Here is a 14,042-nt window from a genome sequence, read left to right as displayed (position 1 = left end):
AAGGCCCAGAATGGGTTAAACACTGGTCAACCATCTTCCAGATTAAGATAAGACACAGGACAGTGGTTAACCATCTTTAAGATAAGACACAGAATGGGGGTTAAACAATAGTCAACTGTCCTCTCTGTTATCCCCCAACACACAGAGGGCAACTCAGCAATTCCATAATTACAGAATGTACACTTAAGTGAAAATAGGTATAGGATAATATGTAAACAATTGTAACACAATGAAAAGAATAAAACATTTTCCTAACATAATAAAAGAACCAGTTTTAGCGTCCAGGGATCAGGTCGTCGAGCCCCCGCCTTCAACTACTGCCCAATCCACAATGCACCGGCCCCAGGAGGTTGAGCGGTACCGACTAGAGATAGTCCAGCTCACCTCCACACACAGCCTTGTTTTTGGAACCCAGCTCCTTGAGAGGGGTTGGACTCCCTTCTACTCTGAAGTTGCCTGTGGTGAGAAGCAGTGGGCTGGTGTGGGCTTGCTTGCAGCTCCCCAGCTCAGCCGCCAGGTGTTGGAGATTTTCCCATTGAATGAGAGGGTCGCTTCCCAGTGCCTTTGGGTCTGGGACAGGTCTCTTCACTGTTGTTTCAGCCTAAAGGCTGAGCAGCAGTACTCAGCCTTTTTGGAGTCCCTGGGAAGGGTGCTGAAATGTGCTCCTACTGGGGACTCCTTCATTCTGCAGGGACTGAGGTTCTGTTGTTGGACTTCTGTGCTAGGTTGTCCATAACAAACATGATGTTTAAGCATAATACCATTAGTTATCAACTCTTTATGTATCATGGTAACAATAACACTTCAGATTTCTCTTGACTTTCTATTCAAGACAAAGCATTATCAGTTTTCTTCATTATGTCATTATACATATTTAGTCTGATTACAGGCTGACAAATCTACCAAACCTTGTTTTTACTAAGTGTGTTTCCATCACTCTCACACTGTGACACATTCTCAATTTTGTGTTTCAGTTCTTCTTGGGTCTGAACGCACTTCCTCTCTCTATGTCATTAGTTGGTGCTGCAGTTGCATGTGCTTTAAGATGCCACAAGTTCTTTCCCATCTCTTCTGGAGAACATCTTGAATCCTTGGCATAGTTCCCTTAATTGCATTCATGTGTGTGAGGGAAATTTTCACCTTGACAGACAGTTCGTCTGCTACCTCCCTATGTGATCTGTGTGAATTCAACTAACACTTTTGACACTGCTTTGTATTTCAGTAGGAAGCAGACGCAAAGACAGATAGTCACACGGACATGCTCATCATATTACTGACCACTGTGTATTCACTTGTGTGTTGCCATGCCAGCGTGTTTTACATGTGACTGACACTGGTGTGTAAATTAAAACTGCTGAGTTGATATAAAAGTTAGCCATTTCCTTTGTCCTGGATCAATCGGTATTGACCCGTTCTGTAGATTGTATGTTCTGCTTGTGGCTCTGCTGCTTTGTCTACTGAACTTGCCATCCTACAATCTGAGTTTTGCCTCCTGGTACTTATTGCCACGACAGATTTGGTGTCAGCAAGTGGGATGGATGAGCGGTCTGGACTCTGAAGGACGGAAAGTAACAGTGCACACTAAATAGTGATAAAAAGCACTAAAGCTTGTATCCTAAGGAGCCCGGCTGCTGATCCAACCAAGTACGGACTGATTGTACAAGGGCAAAGCGACAGGGATGCATACAGACCTGTAACATTATGGTAAGAGAGAGCACTAACTCACTACATGGTTGAAGTAGTTGACGAGACGTCGTCTTAGTAGAGACCGTTGTGTTATTGATTAATGTTGTATGCAGCGCAATGAAATAGTCTGAGTCGCACAAGGAAAGATAACATGAGAGAACGGCTACTAGAGAAATGGGTACTGGGTACTAAGAGAGAAGCTAATGCCCGGCCCAACCTACCAACCTACCAACTGAATTGTCACCGTTATGTGAAGAAATTAGAAAAAAGTACAAAAGAAGTTGTAAACAGCTAACCGTATGTTGGGAATTGGGGTTTCGTGTAGAAGGTAGTCTGAGTAGTCTACAGTAAGTGTTGTTAAAAGATAAGCTTGAAAAGAAGGAAAAGAGAGAGTGCAGAGCAATACAGGTCTTTGTCCAAAAGAGACTTAATAAAAACACAAAGTGTTCCAAGCTGACTGAAAATTCATGTGAGGGAGAGTAAGTTGAAATATGAAAGACAGTCGTATGTAGAAAATTAGGAAGTGGAGGTGATACATTTGACACATGTCTATTGGACAAAGACTGCTTCTGTTGTCTCTGTTCTACTCCTGTTCTACTTACAGGAAATACTCCTCACATCCCACTGGCAAGACCTGTTAACTGGAGTTAGAAAAACCTGAGCCGCTGGTTGCAGGGCATTCTGTTATTCGAGGACTTTCAACCAACAGCATCAGATCCTAGGACAGAGTATAGCAACAAGGGTGATGTACATCGTACACAATTTACATGAGTTGTACAAGTTTGTCGAACAGTTGAGCTCATTAATAGCCAAAACACTGCTAATGCTGCAGCCTTTACCATCACAGAAACTAGTTTACCACCAGAGCTCAAGCAAATTCCAAGATCTCTCTGGGCAGCCCATAAATATGATGTAGGCCTTGTAAAAAATGCAGAACCTCTGATAGTACGTCCAAAATCAGAGTACAGGCCATGTAAAAAGCAGTACCCTTTAAGACAGAAACCTTCAAGGTCTTTATTTACCTGCCGGCTCAGCATTACTACAGTATGTAGATGATTTGCTGATTTGTAGTCCATCTGAAGAAGCATGCAAAATAGATACAGTGCACCTGCTAAAATATCTTGCAGAAAATGGCCATAAAGTAAGTCTTTCCAAACTGCAGTTTGTAGAACAAAAGGTGACATACATAGATACTGTCACAAAAAAGAATTGCTGCAATTCAAAATGTGCCTAAGCCAATTACTAAAAAACAAATGCGTTTTCTTGGCATCACATCATTTTGCAGGCAGTGGATCCCGAATTACTCACTACATGAAGCTCCCCTCTCTGCTATGGTGAATGGTAAACAACTCTTTGCACATGACAAAATCATGTGGACTCCTGAAGGAGAAAAGGCCTTTCTGGATTTAAAGGCAGCACTCACCATAGCTCCCACACTGGGTCTGCCTAATCCTATTATTATTAGTATTAACTTTCACTCATTTTGTCAACCAGAAGGACAGTTACATGACTTCTGTGTTATGACAACCTCACGGCGGTAAACTACTGCTTATATTTCGTCAAAGCTGGATCCAGTAGCAACAGGCCTTCCTGTCTGTCTGAGAGCTGTCGCTGCAGTAGAGAAAACCGTTCTAGCATCATGTACTTTTGTTGGCTATTCTGATCTGACATTGATGGTTCCGCATGCTGTTGCACACATACTGCACACACAGAAAACTGCACACTTGTCAACACAGGGCTAAGATATCACACTATTTTGCTTGAAATACCTAACATCACTGTCAAAAGATGTAATGTGTTAAACCCTGCAACACTTCTTCCTACAGAAAATGATGGAGATGCTCCTAACTGCACTGATGTGTTGGAAACCATCTGTACTCCCAGACCTGATCTTGCAGACACACCAATCTTGAATGCAGAGATGGAGTTATTTGTTGATGGCTCTGCTTCCCATGATGTCAAAACAGGCAAAAACCAAGTAGGGTTTGCAGTTGTCACAAAATGGTGTGATCTCTAGTGGCAAATTGCCTTCTCATCTTTCTGCACAGGCTGCTGAACTAATTGCTCTCACCGAAGCCTGTAAATTGGCCAAAGACAAAACAATAAACATTTATACTGACTCACTTTATGCTTTTGGTTTCTACATTTCTACAGGAAACTCAGCAGCAGACATCACTGCAAAAGCTGCAGCCACGAATGGTCAGATGTTTCACCTCACTCAACTTTCTCTTTCAGAGGAACTCAACCTACTGGCTGACATGTCAACCATTCAATTCAATTCAATTCAATTTTATTTGTATAGTGCCAAATCACAATACAAATCATCCCAAGGCACTTTACAAAAACTAAAACTAAAAACCCAACAATTCCCTTATGAGCAAGCACTTGCTCCAGCAGAAAAAAACTCGAGCAGAACCGGGCTCAGTTTGGGCGGCCATCTGCCTCGACCAGTTGGGGTGAGTGGACAGAGCAGAGACAAAAGAACAGCAACAATAAACAAAAAATGGACACTGCAGGTTGGTGGGACCAGTAACTGCACATCAGAGATATACAGTTCCAGGACCAGGGACACCTGCAGAAGGTACAGAGAGAACAGAGAGAGAGCACAAACTAGGGGAGAGAGAGAGAGCACAAGGTTAGTGACATTCAATGGTGGAATATACATGAGGTGGGAGGAGAGGAAGAGAGGGGAGGGGAAGGGAAGGGGGGGTTAGGGTAGGGGAGCTCAGTGCACCGATGGTCCTCAAGCAGTCTAGGCCTATAGCAGCATAACTAAGGGATGGTTCAGGGTTGCCTGAAGCCAGCCCTAACTATATGCTTTGTCAAAGAGGAAGGTTTTAAGTCTAGCCTTAAAAGTACAGAGAGTGTCTGCCTCCTGAACCCAGACTGGGAGCTGGTTCCACAGGAGAGGAGCTTGATAACTAAAGGCTCTGCCTCCCAGTCTGCTTTTGGAAACTCTGGGAACCACAAGTAGACCTGCACTCTGAGAGCGAAGTGGTCTATTGGGATCATATGGTACTATGAGGTCTTTAAGGTATGAAGGAGCTTGATTATGAAGGGATTTGTATGTGAGAAGAAGGATTTTAAATTCTATTCTGTATTTTACAGGGAGCCAATGAAGAGAAGCTAATATAGGCGAAATATGATATCTCTTGCTAGTTCCTGTCAGGACTCTGGCTACGGCATTCTGGATTAACTGGAGGCTTTTTATGGAGATATTGGGACATCCAGATAGTAATGAGTTACAGTAATCTAGCCTTGAGGTAACAAATGCATGGACTACTTTTTCTGCATCATTTTGAGACAGGATGTTTTGATGACTTCTGTTTTCTCTGAGTTTAAAAGTAGAAAGTTACTGGTCATCCAGGCCTTTATGTCAGTTAGACAGGCTTGAAGTCTGGTTAACTGGTTTGTGTTAACAGGTTTAATAGATAGATACATCAGATGTCATCTGCATAGCTGTGGTAATTAATAGAGTGCTTCCTAATGACATAACCTAAAGCATGTACAGGGTGAACAGAATCGGTCCTAGCACAGAGCCTTGTGGAACTCCATAACTAACTTTTGTTCGTGTGGAAGGTTCATCATGGACATGAACAAACTGGAATCTGTCCGATAACTGGGATTGGAACCATTTTAACGCTGTTCCTCTGATACCAGTCACATGCTCCAGTCTCTGTAATAACATGTTGTGGTCGATAGTGTCGAATGCTGCACTAAGGTCTAGGAGGACAAGTATAGAAACAAGTCCATTATCTGAGGCTAAGAGAAGATCGTGTAAGTGGTCTGATAGCTGCTTAGCAACAGCTTTTTCTGGGATTTTAGAAATAAATAGCAGGTTGGATATTGGTCTATAATTAGCCAAGACTCCTGGATCAAGACTAGGCTTTTTGAGTAAGGGTTTGATTACCACAATCTTAAAAGCCTGTGGTATGCAGCCTGATACTAGAGATAAATTTACCAAGTCTAATAAAGATGAGTTAATTAATGGCAAGGTGTCTTTAAGCAGTCTAGTCAGGATGGGGTCTACGAAACATGTTGATGATTTAGATGAAGCAATTACTGATGTAAATTCAGAGAGATCTATGGGAGAGAAGCAGTCTAAACATAACTGAGGTCTTATTGATGATTCAAGAGCTACTGTAGTAGAAGATTCATTTATTGCAGGTATAGGAAGCATCTGCTGAATTTTATCTCTAATAGTTGTGATTTTATTTGTAAAGAAACTCATAAATTCATTACTGCTGAGAGCTAAGGGAACACTGGGCTCAACAGAGCTGTGACTTTTTGTCAGCCTGGCTACAGCGCTGAAAAGAAACCTGGGATTGTTCTTATTTTCTTCTATTAACAGCGTTGTCAGATAAACATCTGGTGTAGTGGAATTTTCTTCCAAACGCTGCATGATCCATCATCTTATTTTCAAAAGTTATTAAAGAATGATCTGACAAAACAGGATTTGGGGGAAAAACTATTAGATGTTCAATTTCGATGCCATAGGTCAGAACAAGATCAAGGGTGTGATTAAAACAGTGGGTGGGTTTATTAACATTTTGAGTGAAACCAATTGAATCTAATATTGAATTAAATGCAATGCTGAGCTGTTATTTTCAACATCTACATGAATGTTAAAATCTCCCACTCTAATGACTTTATCTGAACTAAGCACTAAATCAAACAGGAAGTCTGGGAATTCAGTTAAAAACTCTGAGTAAGGGACAGGTGGACGGTACACAATGACAAGTAGAACTGGTTTTTGTGTTTTCCAGTTTGGATGCGAGAGACTTAAGAGTGAGGCTCTCAAATGAGTTATAATCGTTCTGAGAATTAAAGTTTAATAATAAGTTTGAGTGGAAGATTGTAGCTACCCCTCCACCTCGACCTGTGCTTCGAGGAACATGATAATTTTTATGACTGAGGGGGGTTGATTCATTCAGACTGACATATTCATCCTGCTGTAACCAGGTTTCAGTAAGATAAAGTAGGTCAATTTCGTGATCAGTTATCAAGTCATTTACTAACAGAGATTTAGATGAAAGAGACCTAATATTTAATAATCCACATTTGACAGTTCTGTTTTTCTGTTCAATAATAGGAGTGGTCTTAATTTTTATTACGTTTTTATGAATAACTCCTCTTCTGTTAACTTCTGATTTATTTGATTTATATGTTCGAGGGGCAGACACAATCTCTATGTGGTTTGAGGGCGGCTCTAAGGAAACTGCAGAGAGGCATTTAAGACTGAGTCTCTGCGTCCCAATCCCCACTCTGGATTGTCAGGTTTTAGGTTGGCTAATAAACTCGGCCAAATTTCTAGAGATGAGAGCTGCACCATTCAAAGTGGGATGGATGCAGTCTCTCGCTACCAGACCGGGTTTTCCCCAGAAAGTGGCCCAATTGTCTATGAAGCTCACATCGTTTGCTGGACACCACCTAGACAGCCAGCGACGGAACGACGACATTTGGCTAAACATGTCATCGCCAGTCAGATTCGGGAGGGGTCCAGAGAAAACTACGGAGTCCGACATTAATTTAGCAAAGTTACACACCGACTCAACATTAATTTTAGTGACCTCCGATTGGCATAATCGGGTGTTATTGCTGCCGACGTGAATAACAATTTTTCCATATTTACGGTTAGCCTTAGCCAGCAGCTTCAGATTTGACTCGATGTCGCCTGCTCGGGCCCCAGGAAACATTTGATTATGGTCGCTGGCCTCTCTATTTTCACGTTTCTGACTGTGGAATCACCAATTATCAGAGTCGGTTTTTCCGCAGGTGTGTCACTGAGTGGGGAAAATCTATTAGAAACGTGAACAGGCAGGTGATGAGCCGTGTGCTTCTGCTTAGGAGTACGTTTCCGTCTGACCGTCACCCAGGCTAATTCTCCGGGCTGCTCCGGAGCTGCCCTTGGACCGCCAACAGACCCTGAGCTCGGTGGCTCCACACCTGCTAACGGGGCTAGGGTAGCTGGCTTTTGTTCAAAGGTGCGGAGCTGCGCTTCCAAAACCGTGATCCTTGCCTCCATGGCTAGCAGAACCTCACACTTATTACTGGTATCATTATCACTAAAGGAGGCAGAGGAATAACTAAACATGTGGCACACATGAAACAGAGAGAGGGGGAGAGGCCATGTTAGCTAAGCTAACTACCTAGCTAAGCTAACCGGTAGGCTAACAAGCGCTAAGTCAGGAAATAGCAATAAATACCGGTCAAAATAGAAAGGTACTTGACTAGTACCGGAATGTAGCATTTAATGAATTGTTTAGAGTTTAGCTGGTTTTTAGGTGTGTTAGACTATAGCTAGTCTGTTGCTAATCTGTAGACAAATTATACAACACACACAACACGACACGCTTGCAAGAGAAAGTGATTCCCTTACCCGGAAACTCTGGGCTACAAAGGCATAGAAGAAACCAGGAGCTGTGAAACAAATTAAACAAAATAAATGGAATGAAAATAAAGCTTTATTTCTATCGTTCACCCTGTGATGAGCTCCCATGCAGTCAATAGCAAGTATATCGGAAAAAAAAATTGTGGAGAAACTCTGGCGCAAAATTGCAAAAAGGGATATGGCTTGGGGGCAGCATGGTGGCTGAGTGGTTAGCACTGTTGCCTCACAGCAAGAAGGTCGTGGGTTCGCAACCCGGCCTTTCTGTGTGGACTTTGCATGTTCTCCCAGTGTTTGTGTGGGTTTACTCCAGGTACTCCGGTTTCCTCCCCCAGTCCAAAAACAGGTTGATTGGTGAATCCAAATTGCCCATAGGAGTCAGTGTGTGAGGTTGTCTGTCTTTGTGTGTCTCTATGTGGCCTTGTGATGGACTGGTGACCTGTCCAGGGTGTACCCCTGCCTTTCACCCGAGAGAGAGCTGGGATAGGCTCCAGCAGATCCCTGTGACCCTGGCTTTCAGGAAAAAGCGGGTATAGAAGATGAATGGATATGGCTTGGCCCAGACAACAAACCCTGTTTACCTAAAGCTTATTTTCATCTCTATGCAAAGCTTGCTTATGGTAAAGATCATGCATCCAAAGGAGGGATGTGTACATATGTGAAGTACTTCAGTACTGCAGAAGATGTATAATCTGTGCAGCACATAATGCCTCTGGTGCCATTCGAAGGCCATTGCAAAGCCATCCCCCACCCAATGGCTCTTTTCAACGCTGGATAATTGATTTCATTGAATTATCATCATGCCAGAATAAGAAATATTACTTGACTATGCTATTCAACAAGTGGGTAAGAGGTTTTTCCTTCTTCCAATCAGGATGCATCCACAGTGTCAAAAGCTCAAATCAGAGACACCATTGTACGGTGGGGTATTCCAAAGAAGATCAGCAGTGACAATGGTCCTGGGTTTGCCAACAAAGTCTTGAAAGATTTGTCTGACTACTTTGGGTTTGATTTCAAATACCATTGCTTTTATCATCCGCAGAGTGCAGGTGCAATAGAATGACAGAATGGCATACTCAAGAGCAAATTAACAAAATGCTGTGAAGAAACAGGTTTAACATGGATCCAAGCATTACCACTGCTGCTATTTTACATGTGTACAAGAACAAAAAATGAGCATGGGCTAAGTCCATTTTAAATCATTTTTGGCAAACCTCCTAGTGTAGGGCTTAGTCCAAACAAACAAGCTCTAATGAGTGGAAGTCATGAAGATGTGATGTTAGACTATTGTTCAAAGCTTCCTGCCTCTCTCTCAGCCCCCAGACACCACACTGCATGATCTAAAACCAGGTGACTACGTGCTCATCAAGGACCCACTAGAGGAAACACTGGAAGCAGAGACGATTCATCAGACCACATCAGGTGCTACTGACTTCAAATACAGCAGTAAAGGTGGAGGGATATGATTCGTGGTTCCAGGCCAGCCACTGTAAGAGGATTCCAATTCCCACCCAGACGCACCCTAACCGGATGAGGAAAGAGGTGCTGTGGAAGATGATCAACAAGGCACAGAGACTCAAATCTGTCACCTGAACTGTTCACCTCGGTGAGGGGGGAGAAGTGCTGATTGGGCAGGACCCGTACTTCAAGGCCCAATAAACATCAAGAAAGGTGAATACAAGAAGGTGACAAAGGCGATATCTGGTGCCCAATGATGGACAATCATGCACAAGTGCATCCTCTGAGCAAAAAGGAGTCTAACTAAAAAAAAAAAAAAAAAAAATCAGGTTATGCACATTTAATTAATCTCTTCACTGTAATTTCACTGTGATTTTAACAATCACATGTATGAGATACGAATAACGGCAAGATCAGCAGATCACTCAGCAGCTCACCACCAATACCAGACTGACAAGGAGTATGACTGGACCTGCACATTTGCTCAACAGGAAGTGAAAAAACATTCCGGCTGCAATGACACCAGTACTTGGGACTGGTTTGATGCTATGTTTGGAAAATGGAAAGCTTTTTCTTGTTTCTTTACACAGTTTGTGCTCGTCTCGCTCTCTCTGTCCTCTGTCCTCTCTCTCTCTGTACCTTCTGCAGGTGTCCCTTGCCCTAGAGCTGTATATTGGTGATGTGCAGTTCAGGGTAATATGTTTAACCTTACTGCACTTGCAGATAACACAGATTGTACCTTATAAACTGCTAACTGCTCCTGTGCTTTGCACAGCAAACACGCTAAATTATTTAGAGCTGCAATCACCATTTCCGGCCATAATGGACATTGCCATGTTGCTTTTGTGGAGCCAGGAGTACCATATATGGATGATAACGGAGATGCAGTACACAGTTCAAAGTATAATCCGGCGAGAGAACAAAGGAACATGGCTGATATATGTAGGCAGAAAAACAAAGGGGCAGAACAGACACAGGTGAAACTAATAAACACTAATGAACATAAGGCTATCTGGGATTAACTCAGGAGATGCAGGATACAGAAAGCCAAATCAGAGTCCAACACAGGAAGTCTAATAACGAATCATAACAGTGGAAGACAAACTCACAACAATTTATATGTTATGCACAATAGATTCTACGTATAAAACGGTGGGCATGAGTTTTCTACATTGTTCTTAAATGTCCAAGCAGCAGCAAATCCATTCCTACCACAGAGAGGCAGGTGGCCTAAAGCCATAATGTGTATAGGTGTAAGCAACCTGTCATTCATCCCCTTCAATCATCCCCACGTAGGGGTGGAACAAGACAACCTGGATTAAAGGACGCACTTGATTGGTCAGTTATTAACTGTATTAGCTTGTGTTATGGGGCATAAAAAAAATATGTATATGTAAATATTAGGAGTGTGTTCGAACAAAGACGATAAAGCTATGGCAACAATAGCCAGCGGCTAGTTCCTATATGGTTTCAAACCCAGAAGTGAGCTTACTATGTCCACCCTTCTAAAGTCATTGGGTTGGGGGGCATAGTGAGTAGACGCACATAGCAGGTTCCGGTGTAAAAAAGTTTTTCTTCCACTATTTGTAGGTGAATTTTTGTTCCTTTTTTTCCACAGGGTCAAAAAGTGAATAAGAATGAAAGATGAACTTTATTGCCAAATTAACCGAATATGGGAATAACTATGCTACAGTGGATGACCATGACCATCAAGCATGCAACGATGATGATGTAGCAGACATTGAAAATGATGAGCAAACTGAAAAGGGCAAAAAAATTAAACTGACTCACATGTCAATGAAAGATCTCCATCACAAAAAGCAAAAGAAAGGTAGCCAAAACCCTTAAGATGAAGGCATGTGTGTCACTAACAGGTGGACCGCGGTCCGGGTGCGGACCCAAAAGCTGCCCCATACGGACCCAGACCTACGCTTTTGTCGACTTTACGATAGTGGAAACGCAAAGACCAATTGCATGCGAGTTGAGCCATCCCACGTGATACCAATCAAGTCTGTGCATTCCAGGCGGTAAACATTACGACTCTACAGTGTAAACAAAGCTAGAGGCAAGTTACACATGAAAAGACGGTACAAAGAAAAAGAAAAAAGGCGTTACATGTAGAAAACAAAGGGAGAGAAACAGGCGAGTGAGACGGAGAAAGAGAGAGAAAAATAAGGAACAAATGGCGCCCTCTAAAAAAAGAAAAATGGACTGCGAAAATAGCGCATTTAATCTGGAATGGACAGACTCATTTCTGTTCATACTTCCCACTGGGAACACTAAACCAGTGTGTCTCATATGTTCAGAAACCATGGCACTTATTAAAAGTGCCAATGTGAAACGCCATTATCAGACACAACATAAAGATTATGAATTCATTTGATTTGACAGTCAGGTATTGATTACATGCAGATGTTGATAAAACTACTAGGCTACTTAAATATATATCACACTAACTAGTTAGACATTATGATTTTCTCTAACTGGACCTCTTTAAATTTTAGTTGAATACCCCTGCTTTACAGAATTATATATTGCTCTAATCTATACAATCAAAACTGACGGAGTAAATTTAAGTTTGTTTCCGCGTTATCGGGAGAAGAACGCGCTGGTGCATTCTTCGAACCCTGAGGGTTAATGTCACTGGTGATTCATGGTTTATTGTTAGGATAGCACCGTACTGTACTAACTGGGAGTACTGTCTCTGTACAGAAATTACAATGATGATGTTGACTCTCCTGTCTAAGTCATTTTCATTTCTTGCTCCTCCAGCAGTACATCCCAGTTTGTGCACTCATAGCAGTCTCTCAATGAATCCCTTGCCTGTAGTGACCATTTCCTGGAAGACCTGGTGGTAACAGGAAGCTTCTGCACACAGAGTCTGTATGGCAGAAGATAGACCAAGCTGTGATCAGATCTACCCATTGGCAGACCCTCTCTTTCACAGTCACATTTCAGGGGTTAACCCATTTCTGGTTGAAAAATAGGATAACTCTCCCACCTTTTGTCCTTCCACTCGTCCTTGGGTCTCTGTCTGCTCGTATAGCTATGATGCCAGGTATATCCACACGAGTCCAGTATGTTGTTGTTCAACCAGGACTCAGAAAGAGATATGAAACTACACTCCCCGTACAGCCACTGGTTCTTCACAAGCGCCTCCAGCTCATCACACTTGTTACGCAGCGAGTTAATATTCCCAATGAGCACAGAGGGCAGAAAAGGCTTGTATCTCCGCCTTCTGTTGTTCCTCTTAGCCTATAGCTTAGCCCCAGCTCTAAATCCACGAAACTGTCTCCTCAGCATAGTTGGGATAGGGTGTGTTTCTCCGTGTCCAATCTTCGACAGGGCCAACAGTTCCTCTCTAGTGTACACTACTCTACTTGAGCCAGAAAAGTTTGTTCTTGTTTGAAGAAAACACACAGGAGCTACTCGGGCTTGCTGCCATTCAGATCGGCACATTTTGTGGGGAAAAAAAAACATATCTATCAATCAAAGCAGAAGTATAACAACTCATAAGGCATTATATAGGTCTTCAGGTCTTGTCTGAAAGGGAGTAGTTTTAAGGTATTTATGGCCGGGTGTGAGCAGGGGATTTTCTTTGTCAAGAGAGGTTCTCTTAGTAAGAGACGATGGTCTGCTCTTTGTCAGATGGAGTCTTGACAGTGCAGTATTTGGTGGAGAGGGCTGTACCACGTCCTGTTGTTTACCTTAATAGGTCAATAACAGAGGTAGGAAATAACAAAGTACAAATACTCCGTTACTGTACTTAAGTAGATTTTTCAGGTATCTGTACTTTACTTGGCTGGCTGGTACTGAACAAATGTTCCTTGTACTTACTGACCATAAAAACCTAGAATATATCTGTAGAACTCTGCTACAGTCCCAGTTCTCCGTGATGTCACACACACCATACTTTCACCTTTCAAACTCTTTATTAATTTAAGTGCTTACCTGCTTTCCAGCAGTCCCTTCTCAGCATCTCACCATCGTGACTTTGTTGTGGGTTGTTGTTGTTCTCCAATCCCTGTCTCGCCTCTTCCTATATACATCAGGAGGCAGATCATTAACTCCAATGACGCCAAGGACCTCTCTCTCCAGGTAGAGTACCATAAGCTAGCTCCACGCTTCATTGTCCTTTTTCCATCAGAAAGGTTATTAATTCTGTAACTGTGAGTCTCAAGCTTCCTAGGTTCCTCCATGTTCACCCCTCCTTCCACACCAGCAAACTGAGGCCTCACAGATCCAGGCCTGGGGGTGTACTGTCATGTTTCATGTTGTGTGCATTTAGGTTAGGGGCAACACAGTGGCTGAGTGGTTAGCACTGTTGCTTCACAGTGAGAAGGTCCTGGGTTTGCAACCTGCCAGGGACCTTTCTGTGTGGAGTTTACATGTTCTCCCTGTGCTTGTGTGGGGGATCTCCGGTTTCCTCCCACAGTCCAAAAACATGCATGTGAATAAATGGTATAGATGATGGATGGATATAGTTGTTGTAGCCTTGTTCTGTTTTTCC

Source organism: Mastacembelus armatus, chromosome 14 (assembly GCF_900324485.2).
Source record: "Mastacembelus armatus chromosome 14, fMasArm1.2, whole genome shotgun sequence".
NCBI classification, from domain to species: Eukaryota; Metazoa; Chordata; class Actinopteri; order Synbranchiformes; family Mastacembelidae; genus Mastacembelus; species Mastacembelus armatus.
Note: the sequence above shows the minus strand (reverse complement) of the source record.